At 37.2% G+C, this 12,495-nt stretch overlaps 1 long non-coding RNA gene across 1 annotated transcript; it reads right to left on the bottom strand.

Moving 5' to 3' along the window:
• Window positions 1-8,803: 8,803 nt before the first annotated feature.
• LOC139725523 (uncharacterized) lies at window positions 8,804-12,287 on the bottom strand. The gene is made up of 3 exons (XR_011710557.1): window positions 12,222-12,287; window positions 10,336-10,454; window positions 8,804-8,901 (listed from the first exon to the last, which is right to left on the bottom strand). It is a non-coding gene; the product is annotated as an uncharacterized lncRNA (long non-coding RNA).
• Window positions 12,288-12,495: the final 208 nt, after the last annotated feature.

The raw sequence follows: 12,495 nt of genomic DNA, 5'->3' as shown, positions 1-12,495 counted from the left end.
CTCAGCCAGAGTGTGTCATATAATTCCTTTTTGCTTCAAAGGGAATTAGCCACCAGAGTGCAAAATGATGTAGGGTCTTTGTGTCATCGCTAGAGATACCAGGTATAAGGAAGAAACTGACTGTTCAGAAATGGATGCACTTTATGCTATCTGTTGGATTCTCTGTATCAACTGACAAAATGTGTATCAGATAGCGAAGACACGTGGGTATGTATCTACATAATAGTAAACCTTGAGAGCTGTGCACCTTGAAATACCTCAAATTAGGTACAAATGAATGAAAGCTGGTACATGATATTGAATTGCAGCTTCTTTTAGTCTTGTTTCATTTTGTGAGTGCTATTAATTTCTACCCGTGCTGTAGAATCAGTTCACCTTGAGATTCAAGAAACGATTGCCTCCACATTACTGAAAAAAAGAAAGAGAAAAAAAAGCTTTACTGTAAAAAATCTATGCCAGCAATTCTGTGAAGATCCAGTCTTTGCATAATTTTGATCTATTTGTTTCAGTTTATATTCACAGCCAGAGGTTACAAAGAAAGTTCAATGCTTAAAGTTCATTATTTTGTCTCTAGTTTATCTATTTTTTTTTTCATTCTCACTGCCTACCAAAAACAAAAACAAAAAAACGAAACAAAAACAAAAACTCAAAGAAGTACTGTAAAGATGCACATGTTACTGCCACTACAGTTGTTGGTTAAAGCTAAGCTTCTATTCATATTCAAATTGACTTTGATGTCTGATAAAGAAAATAGGATGGTTTAGGCAATGTATATCTTAAAGGAAGTGCTGTATGTCACATTCTCACTCCGCATGCAAACCTCACTTAGCTGCCACAGACTTTTGCACAAGTATTCACCAAATTTCCTTCTTAAAATGAGTTCCTTGGTATCAATTAATTCAAGACTTGTTATGATTTCGAACTAAGACCCTATTTGAAAGAAGGTGTTACATTTGCTGAATGCAAATAAATGTATTCACAAAAAATAAACACACACATGGCAAGCAGAAATGAACTTACAGAACGAATGCACCTGCCTGCAAAATTATCAAACTCCATTGGAGACCATGTATTGGAGATAAAATTGGTAGTGGTATTCTCATTGTATTGAATTATCTAAGACAGTCTTACTCTTTCATTATATAGCAATATTTGAAGATTGCCTAGCCATGCATATTTTAGAACACTGCAAATTGCTTATGTCTCCTGTTGTTCACAGGAAAGCCAAACTTAGACATGTAGCACCCTGATAAATATTCCTTATGCTGTTTTGATATCTGTGAGATTCTATATCACAAAGAACTGATTCATTTTTATGTAATTTACAGGTATTTAATACACGTTTCCCCATAAAATGTTCAAAATTCCATAGATATTTTACAGTAACAACCATGTTCCTGTGGTCAGTGGGTTTAAGACAAGAGAAATATTGCAGTTCTCATGTTTGTAGCATACAATTTCATTGCTAATCCATTTTACTAAATATTTAATAATTTGCTGTTTTTATGTGTTTTTCAGAGTACAAGTATGTATTGGTATTCTATGAGCACGACTTGTATATATGCCTGAAAACTTGCCATGTGAAACCTTTTTGCCATCTACTAAAATTTGTATGATTGACTTATACACTTTCATGTAGATAAAGTACTACGCATCCTTTAAAAAAAAAAAAAAAAAAAAAAGAATTAGCCTCTTCAAAATCATTTTGTTGAGATTAAAAAGTCATGTCACCTCAGGTCTGACAATACCTCAAGCCATTATCTCCATTCAGTGTCAGCAGGAGCTTGTAGACATCGGCGATATTCCTAACGATATGACACCATTCAAAGTGTGGTGTGAATGTCTTCCAGTCTACTTTGGCTAACAAATGCCACACTCCCCATCCCCCTACCCCAGCTATTTTTTTTTTTTTTTAATGTGATAATGTGCTTTTTATTCACAATGAAATGACATTCATAATAATTTCTGCAATGGTGTGTGTAGTACTTACAAATGCCAAGGGCGCTGCTGTGTCCTTGCCTTTTTTTTTTTTCTTGTTAGATTTCTGTTTATGTTCTTGTTTTGTTTGTTTTTTGTTGCTGCTACACTTTGTGTAAAATTAAAACCAAAGAATGTCATATATGCGACATTGAAATGGATAGAAAGATATGTGACATCATTGCAAATATCAAATACAGTTGAACCTCTCTTATCCGGCCTCCCTTTATCCGGATCTCTCTATTATACGGACGCAATCTCGCCGTGATTTTCTTTAATAATTATGGGAGGAAAGGGGGATTCCCAACTCCTTGAGAACTCCTACACAAACACACATGAATTACATATTGCTTCCAACATGATTAACATACATTACATCAAATTTCCTTCCAAATTGCTTACCTTCAGACATTTTAACATCCTCAAACATCCCCAAATGTAACAATGAAAAGGTTGCAGTATACACATTACTACATGTGGTACTACAATGGGCTACATCAGTACATGTGTATGTATATGTACATGTATAAAACATTGAGTCTCCCGTATCCGGCCAAATCCCTTATCCGGATGAGCCCCGGTCCCGACTTGTCCGGATACGAGAGGTTCAACTGTAGTTGATTCAAAGGAAATTTTCGTCCGAAATCACCTTTGCGTATAATTACTATTTCTATGAATTCTTCCTCTTGAAACAGAGAAAGAAACAATATCATGACAGCCAATTCATTTTTTAGCCTTTTGCCTTGATTTTGAGTGTCCTCTTCATTCAAGATTCACTTATTTCCTTCATTACATGACATTAAATTTCATTATTAGCCAAATTGCAGTTCATTCTGCCTCAAAGCAGTTTTGAAAGAAAGAAAACTCCCAAGGTTTGGTGATATTCAGATCAAATTGTAAGTGTCATCAAAGTAATATTTCAGAGCAATTAGAAATCTTGTGGACTTTCTGCTAAGCCACTAGATTAAATCTGTTGAATGAGAACTCCTGCAATATTGACCAGAGCTAAAACCTCTGTACATCTCATGAGACATATCTTTACTAGCAAGGGGCTATAGACTGTTAAGAAAAAGAAAAGAAAAGAAAAGGAAAGAATATCTTTTCATGCAGTTTAATCACCAAAGCCAAGACTTTCATCAGGGAATATTGGCAGATTTTAATAGGTATTTTAATATATTTTTCATTGATTGCTGTCAATATGAGTACAGGCAACTCAATACCCTAAGACTTGTATAAGGAGTGTAGTGTGGAAAGCAGGCTGTATACTTAGTTCATGTACTCATGATACTTAGTAGTGCAGACTTGGTACTTTTATATTATGTGTAAAAGATGAGAAAGCAACAGAAACAAATTTGGTATTCATAAGGCACGGTCAGACTGGCAAAAGATCGCGAAGTTTAAGATCGCGATCTTTAAGATCTCAAAGTTTTGCCAGTGTGACCGCAAACTTCTTGCGAAACTTCTCGATCTGTTTGCGGGTGGTGTCTCCGAAGCGCGAGGCCATTGTCACATACAGATGTGCATTGTTACATTACAATCACTAGCCATCGGACGCCGCACTCTTTCTTGCGTGCGTACGAATGGCCCAAACTTCGCGATCTTAAACTTCTCTATTTTTTGCCAGTCCGACCGTGCCTAAAGGGTCTTCTATGTGTACAGATATTTATATTAATTTATTTGTGGATTTGAAGTATTTACAGTGTACAGTGTCCGTGTAGTGTTCATGTGTATGGTTTTTGGGGTGTGTGAATTTATACTGCAACGGTTCAAGGAAATGAAAAAGTAAATCTAGGTATCTGGCATTTCACCATGTTCTGCAGATGAAGTCCCCAACATTAGAGCTTTGAAAAAATGCTATATAATTGTGATTTGACTGAAATGTAGTAAATTTGGTATTTGTTCAGAATATCACATATCACTGAAGGATGATAATAAAACGTAACTATAAGAGGGATGGATAAAATGCCAGATGTCCATGTGGGTCCGATGTTTACAATGAGAAGATAAATGTGTGGCCACAGCTGTGTCAACACATTGGTGCTGTTACCTGCAAGACATCAGTCACTGTTCTTTGTTCTCATATACTAGATGTGATTCATTTGGTATGTATTTCACCATTGTACTTAGTAGATACTAGATATGTCAATTATTATGAAAAATTCCCCCTGATATATGAGATGAATCTAAGAACACACAATATCTCCCTTATGGCAATTTGAAACTTCCCCGACTTTGATGTGTGTATGTTGACAGCCCTGATACCTAGTACTCTGACAAGTTCATCAGGTTCTCTTGCAAGCTCAAGACAAGGTTTTCAGAGAAATTTGAGAAGATAGAGTGCAAAGGATGTGGAATGCTGAGAGCGTTACACAAAGACTTGCACAATATTAGAGCTGCAATTGGCACTGTCTGTGGAATGTTGAAGCCTACTATAATGTGTTCAGTGTAAAAGCTCTGCCCTTCGTTCTTGAAAACAAGTATTTATAACTTCCTCTTACTTATGTTTCACTTGAATTGACAGGCGTGAATTGTTCTTAGCGTAAAGTGATATAGGACTTATACACACATCGGCTGACTTCATACAAGAGACAAATGATGTTGTTAGTATCGTCATGACAGATGAAAGGGGGGGATTAGATGACCCTGTAGACAAGCTCTTGTTCCTCAGTGGGGCAGGCAAGGGCCGGGGCTACTCTGACAGCTGGCAGATCCATCTTTCGGCGAGTTGCCATGGATACAGGAAGTAGGAGGGATTGTGGGATCTGAGCTGACGAGTGATACATGTGGCAGACAAAAAGCTGCGAGTGCTAGACAATCATGAAGGAAAGCTAAAGAACTCTACAATCACAGGCCTGCCACTTAGCGGGAAATGAACTTTTTCTTTTTTCTGCATCTTCACCGACATATGTGCTAACACTCAATCTTTGATGGAGGTATGACAATTAACTTTTCGAATGTATTCAGATGTATGGTAAACATATTTTCCCCCAAGGACCTGGTAATAGTCATTAGGTCGATCCAACTGTTCTTGTTGAATGCAGTTCATTGCTTTGAAGCTTGTGTGCATGCAATGTAGTAGTTATGCCTAGCAAGGCTCAAGCATGCTCTGGAGTAGACCCAAGTAATACTTCTGCTATAAATCTGCACGCCTACATATTAAATGTAGCGATAAACATATCTGTTTAGGAGTAGTAGTATTGAGTAAGTGAATGAAAAGTTCCGATTTCAGAACTCACACTATGGGAAGTAAAGCAGTGAGCTGTGAACACTGTAATTGACTACATGTACAATGCAAGTTTTATCACATTTCTGTTCCGCGTGATCATTTTAGATTATAGCGCAGTTGTAAATTCTTCTCAAAGAATTGGTGGACTATTGGATGCAATGTAGCATTCATAGTAAAATTGGTTCCGAAGAGTGTGCATGTCATTTCACTTCTGTGGTCGTCTATTGCCAGGGTTTTTTTACCCAGTGTTAAATGTTCATCTGCATTTGAGAAGATATTTATGTATATACATGTACTGAAATATGACTTCACATGTGGCGGCTTCCAGCAGAAATTTAATGTGCTAAACCCCAAACAGTATTCAATGTTTGATGTAATCAGAGCCCAATTCAAATGTACATGTGTAGCCCAGTCCTTGCATCGTGCATTACAGTACCATTTGCAATCCATCAGATGGTGATTACATGTGTTTTATGTTATATCTACGTTAAATCATTTTTAAGCGAGTACACTGAAGTGTATGCCTGCAGTCAAAGTACAAGTTCTGGTGTGTGGCTAGACTTAGAAATCCTCTGAAATCTCTAGATTAATCCAGTGCATGGCCATCTTACTCTCTGATCTAGTGTGATATGCAACAGCTGTTGTCCTTTTTTTTTTTTTTTTATCCAGGGACTGAAGGAGAGTGTGTAGTGCTCTGTTTTAGAATGTGAATATCTGTGAAGTCAATAATCAATTGTATTCATGTGTGTACAGTGTTGTGTAAGTAGTGTAAATTGAAATATCCTCTTTTTTGTATATTTGCAAATAAATATTGATATGTTCTCCAGAATACACAACTAGGTGGCATGTTGTCGAATTTGTCCATGTTACAATACGATGGGTTCCTGTGTTGATAACAAGATAACTAGCAAACTATCAAACTATCTTTATCTCTCTGTCTTTTGTTTCTGTCATCTATCTTCTCTTATCATGTATAGGCTTCATTCCAGTGCAAATACTCTCACAAAATCATGAAAATGAATTTACACTCTTATTCTGTTAAGGTATGTCCTTACAGTGCACTTATGAATTCAGTGGAAACAGATAAGATACAGTATATGTACAAATAGAGCCCAGATCACATGATCAGGTAAGATCAAGCAATATTCCCACAGATGATTGACAATAATCAGTTAGGATGACATCTGCAGCATCCTTTATTGCCAAAAAACATATGTTTACATCCCCTTACACCTTGTTAAGATTTAGAGTACAGCGTGTTATACAGATACATGTATTGCCTTTATAGAGTTGAAATATAACACTTGACATCCCTGCAGGAGTTATATTTTCCCAAAGTGTGCAGTGCTGAGGTTAAATATTGTCTCCAGAGGAAAGTATAACTTGCAAGGGACTGTCAGTGGTGTGTTATGATAGTCGGGGCAATATTTATTCTATTTACCGTAAAAGTTGACATATTTGCGGTGTGAAAATTTGTCCACACTTTGCACAACATGAAACTAGTGCAAAGATGAAAACGTGATTTATTTTTGCTTTTTGCAGCCCGATATTATGATCCTGCAGAATGAGAAACATGCAAAATTCATCTTACCTGACCAAGCGTGAAAAATTACTCGCACAAAAATTTCCACTTTCACAGTAATAGTAAGTATATGGTCTAGATAACTACATATTCATTCCAGCCCTGTCGGCAGCCAGTCTAATTCTAGAAATATTTGTTACCTGACCTGTCATTACTGCTTGCAATATAACAATTTTCATTCTCATTGCATCCTTGATTGCATTATGACCAACCACCAACCAACATTTATGTAAACGATTTTAGTGCCATATGACAGTGAATGTACATGTGTGAAACAATGTACGTATTTACAGGATCCGGGTTTGAATTAAAAGATTAAATCTCATCCCCAATTTTAATTAATACCACTCACTTGTGAATTTGAGAACGTTTTAATTCCGAATTTGAGAGTGTTTTAATTCAATTAAACCACATTTATCGAAGTAAAGCATACATGTAGCAATTGCTTGAGAATTTAATCAAAAAGCCAGAGCACTTGGGGATTAAATTGCAACAGAACCTTATATCTCCACTTTTAGCACATGTTCATGTCGAGGACCACAAGATTGAATTGATACTGTCTAAGTCAATATTCCCTGTAGATGTTTTGCAAGGCAGGGAAGTGTACTACAATGTATACACAAACACGCACACACACACACACACACACACACACACAAACACACACACGCAACTGGGTAATATCTGTATACAATTCACTCACATGTCAAAACACATATATATTACATTGTAGTAGTATTAAAATCTGTAATTAATTTGACAATCACACATACAGAGTATATACAGTTGTATTTCCAAATTCAGAAGATAAAGAGGCAGAGATAGTGGGCATACATGCAAACACTGTTCCGAGATGCATGAAGTATACAACTGTACATAGAATAATATGGAAATATAGAAAATCTCAAAAGTCCATTGTCTTAATGGCAATGAAAGTATTGAATCCTACCTGAAGGATTTGCAGAACTTTTCAAGCACTGTTAATTCCAATATTGCACAAAATATAACAAGGGTATGCTTTAATGAGGAATAAAACTGAGTAAGAGACTCTCATCGCATAAAACACAACGAAGCAATTACAGTCATTGTTCTTACTAGAGATTCTTACTTGTTTTAACAAAATTTCACTCAACCTGTAGACTACAACTGGAACTGGAGTGGAATTTATTTCACTGTTCAGAATGAATGCCTCCTTGTTCACCCTGTAATATCATATTTGTGGGATTCAATGACTTCATAATATGTGCTTACATGGAAAGGTGTGTTCACAATCCCCTGATGTGAATTGTTCATGTTTGCATTTTCCTATCTCTAACTGTATTATCGTGTTTCATCTTGTCATTCAATGCTGTGCTACACATTGTTTCTACCGACAAGTAATACATCAGGTACTTATATGTTTTTTGCGTGTTTTATCCTAGATGTTTTGTCACATTCTGCTTTATTGGGCAGTGTTTAATAAGAGCTCTTAAAATGACATCTTTAAAAAAAGAGAAGATGATATTTTAGTATCACTCATTTCTACACAAGAAGGAAGCACATCAATAAAAAGCTGCTACAGCGAAAGTAAATGCTCAGATATTGTGATGAGGACTATGCCAGGCAGAATCAATACCTTACTCATCATTTGAAACACATGAATTGAACTAATGGCAGCAAAGTGAAATTTCATAGTGAATTGATACAGAGAAGATATAGTGATACGAGAACAACCTGATGCAAAGCTTTTGACAGTCCTTCCTGTGTGGTTAAAGGAGGAAGCACTCAGCTGAAAAACACTGAATAATATTAATGGCAGAAGATATCCCAAACATATCCCTCAATACTGACGGAATGATACATATTTCTTTTATACAACTAGAGTATGTACATGTAGAAAAATATGTAACCTTAAGCAGATTTTATGCCTCAAGCCCAATATCTGGTCTCGACTTGTAATATACATATAATACTATGGCACTGACGATGACAGCAAATGTCGGGAGAACCACAAACAAGATATTTTTCTTATTTTCCACATTTTCTTTCTTCCTCATGCGTTTCTCCTTCCGCGTTTCCTTCACCTTTCCCTTCAGCTGCCTCATCTTGGATCCTTGGGAGTGCACGTCAAAGATATCTAAACATGCAAAGGAAAATCAATTTGTAAAAGACTTGAGTGTACATGAGATTGCTAATAAAAAGAGAGAAGAAAGATGTTGTAGATGTAGGTCATGATATCAATCAAAACACAAATAAATGCATAATATATTAAATGATTGTCACAATAAAGATTTTCATAACGAAAGTTGAGACATGAAAGGCAGGACATCAATGAAAACTTGCCCTCCCATTATAACAAACACAGTTATAACAAAATTCCGGATACAATGAAATAAAAATTCTGGCCGCAACATTAGCCTCTCTATGTTTTTTATTACCTCCACCAAGGGAGGAGGTTATGTTTTCGTTACCGTTGGTTTGTTTGTTCGTTCGTTCGTTCGTTCGTTTGTGTGTCCGCGTGCAAAATAAATCAAAAAGTATCTAACGGATTGGGATGAAACTTGCAGGAAAGGTTGAGAATGACACAAATAACAAACAAATAACTTTTGGTAATGATTGGATAATTTGGGGGGAATTTATGAAGGATTTTTTATATTTTGGCAGGTAGGGTCAATGAACTTGGGAGTTCAGGCTGCGCGCATTTGAGGTTTGCCTGCGCGCACTTAAGTGCGTGCTCTAGTTTCTGCTGGGGCGAGGCGCGCCGTGCAGCTGAGGGTTTATGACGTAACAAAGGCTTCTATATTGGGAAATCGGGCGACTTTAGCACTGATGCTGTGTACGTATGATATCTCTATGGAAGAACAAGATCAGTGGTGGAAATAAGCTGCATGCTTGGCAGAGGTCTGCGCTCTCAGAGTGCTTTTCTAGTTGTTTATCTGTTTGGTTACAACGAAAGAAAACTGCAGGTCCTGAAGACTTCGCATAATGGGAGTCGACTGTATCAAGGATAAGGAGAGCAAAATTTGTAAACTACCTCCTCCTTCTAACTCGGTTCTTGGTAGATGTCCTCCAAAAGGCTCCATAAAAGGAGCTTTAAAGGAACTGGAGGTGTGGACATGCGCTATACCCTTTGTACTTGTTTATCAGTAAAGGGTGTGTACAGTTCTGGTTGAGGTGAGAATTTAGCTTTTAATGTTTTGCGAGATATTCAGAAACCACTCTATGAGATGTTAAAGGGCATGCAATTCCAAGGGGTATCAAAAGTTTATTTGATGAAAATCGGTTTTGAAATGGCTGAGATATCCAAAAACAAGGTGAAACAAAGAGATCCTAATAAAAGGTGTGGCCTGTCGCCTTTTATTATTATCACTTTTTTGGCTATCTCAGCCATTTTAAAACCAACTTTCATCAAATAAACATTGAATCCTTCTTAAAATTACAAGCTCTTTCATATTTCATAGGAGGTTTTTCATTACCTCACTTACAGTTACTTAGGAATGTTCAAAACATGAATCCCCACCTCAACCTGTACTGTACAGTCCCTTTAACTATGGATTTCCTCACATCTCACCAGAAGTGCAGTGTGCTTTTATTGTCTGCAGTCCTTGGCTTTAGCCTTTGCCTTGCAGTCCTTGATATATGTAGCTCTTTTATTCCGCCAAGCAATAATGGATACTGTCACCTGACATGCTACAAAGTAATGAGCAGGAGGGGAAGAACATTGAGAATCAAAATAAGTACGATCAACAGATCAGGGCCCCATTTTATCAAAAGATATCAACCCGTTGAGGATGGACTGATTTTGCTACAACATGCATTTCCCATAGACACCTGCCCGAGTATACTCAGGACTCTTCTTAAAACAGTTTAATTGATTATAAATTTCCTTACAACACAGACTGCCAAAGCAAAGACTTTGTTATGATAGAAATCAACTTTATAAATAATTCATTATAACTCTTCGTAAAACAGGACCCAGGCATTACATCTCATTTTTAGGAGTTTGAATTTTACTCACCATCAAAAAAACAAAAACAAAAACAAAAACAAAAGAGACAAAAGACAGAAACAAAAACAAAACACTGAAAATAAGTGCATGATATACATAGGGTCTATTTCTAAATTTTATGGTCCTATTTTTTTTTCAAGTGATAACCAAATAGATCTATACATCTAAACTCAAAACTTATGTATCCAAAAACATTATGAAACTGCACTGCCACAAAATTTCATTGAAATAGTCATCAGCATTGATCAGCATCATCAAAAACTCCAATGTTACCTCCTTGGTCTTACACAAATCATACTCTATAGTAGCCTGACTAGACCGCTGTGCGAAGCACAGCGGTCTGACATGAATTAGTGTCTAAACGTTGTAAACGACCGTCACTATTGACGGCAAAATCACATAAAATGCCTTTTATTTTGTTTGATTTTAAGAGTAAGATAATTTTTACAACTCATCTACAGCGTATTTTCCCGATGGTTGAGTTGAATTTGGCGTTTTGTTGGTATCCAGATTGTGCGGTGGCATCTTTTCCTTCGAGAGCTTCACAAAATCAACAAACTACCACGCATGCGCAACCTGAAGTGGTTGCGTTTTACGTACGCCCGTGCATTTTATGTGTTACGTACGTAAAGCTACAGCACTCGTATCCGCGCGTGCTGCGCCGGCAATGATTTGACCTTTTTATGGGTCACCCCGACTAGCTCATCACTTCCGCTCCCTGACCACTTTGCTGACTAGCTACGTTGTAGTACGAGAGTGAATGCCATTCAAATAACACGCAGATGAGGAGTGAAGCAATACGGACGTTTTCAGACCTGACTTTAGCCACAGATTTCGGTGAGTTTTTGACGTAATTAAACAAAAAATTGCATACCGCTTATTGAATGATTAATTATCATAGATTACGGGGATTCCTCATATTTTAGTTTTCCACGATTAATAAAGATATTCATGAAGGAAACGCACACCCACCGCTGAAAAATAACAACGTCTGCGAAGGAATAGACGTGCAGCCGATGTCGTGAAGCGACAGCGGCTGCGTGTAGTTAACTCTATACTATAGTAAATTTGGTATAACTGTTAGCTGCCATTGAAACTTTCATTTGAAACTTTTGTACACTTTCATTTGAAACTTTCCAAAACTTCCCCATCCTTTTTTTTTTTTAAATAGCGGGTATAATTAAAACATACAAACACCCGTGCTGCGCTGCGTCTGCTTGCTATAAATTTTAGCTGCTGATCATGAGCGGTGCGCGTGCGTCAGTCAGATTAGCAGAGCGATCTGCAAGGGTTTACTAGAGGAACAAGCGCCGAAACTTCGGGGGAGCATAGGAGGAGGTGCCCGTATCAGCTGCAAAGCCGTGGAAAATAAATGTTGATTACTTTGTCTTATGTGATGACCGCAAGACATATTTCTACCTATTAATTGCCTACAAATGCATACTTACAGTGGTTGGCAATCGATGGTTGGCGGTGGTTTTATCTCTTTGAGATTCAATAACTGCAGCAATGTAGTTGATCTGCAGTAGTCGACGCAGTTTTTCGAGGGTACCCAGTTCTTATAACACGTCAGCTCTGTCCGTCCCGAGGCCGTCGCAGTGCAGTACAGTTCTCTTTGAATCGTCAGCTCTCAACCAGCTTGGATCGGAAATGAAAACATAACACACACACACATGTGCGTACACACTAACAGTAACCGTAACCCGACACACAACTTTACAC

The sequence above is a fragment of the Diadema antillarum genome, unplaced genomic scaffold (assembly GCF_040938485.1).
Source record: "Diadema antillarum isolate AM-2024a unplaced genomic scaffold, OU_Dant_1.0 seq00000049_RagTag, whole genome shotgun sequence".
Lineage (NCBI taxonomy): Eukaryota > Metazoa > Echinodermata > Echinoidea > Diadematoida > Diadematidae > Diadema > Diadema antillarum.
This window is presented reverse-complemented; position numbering and strand designations above follow the sequence as displayed.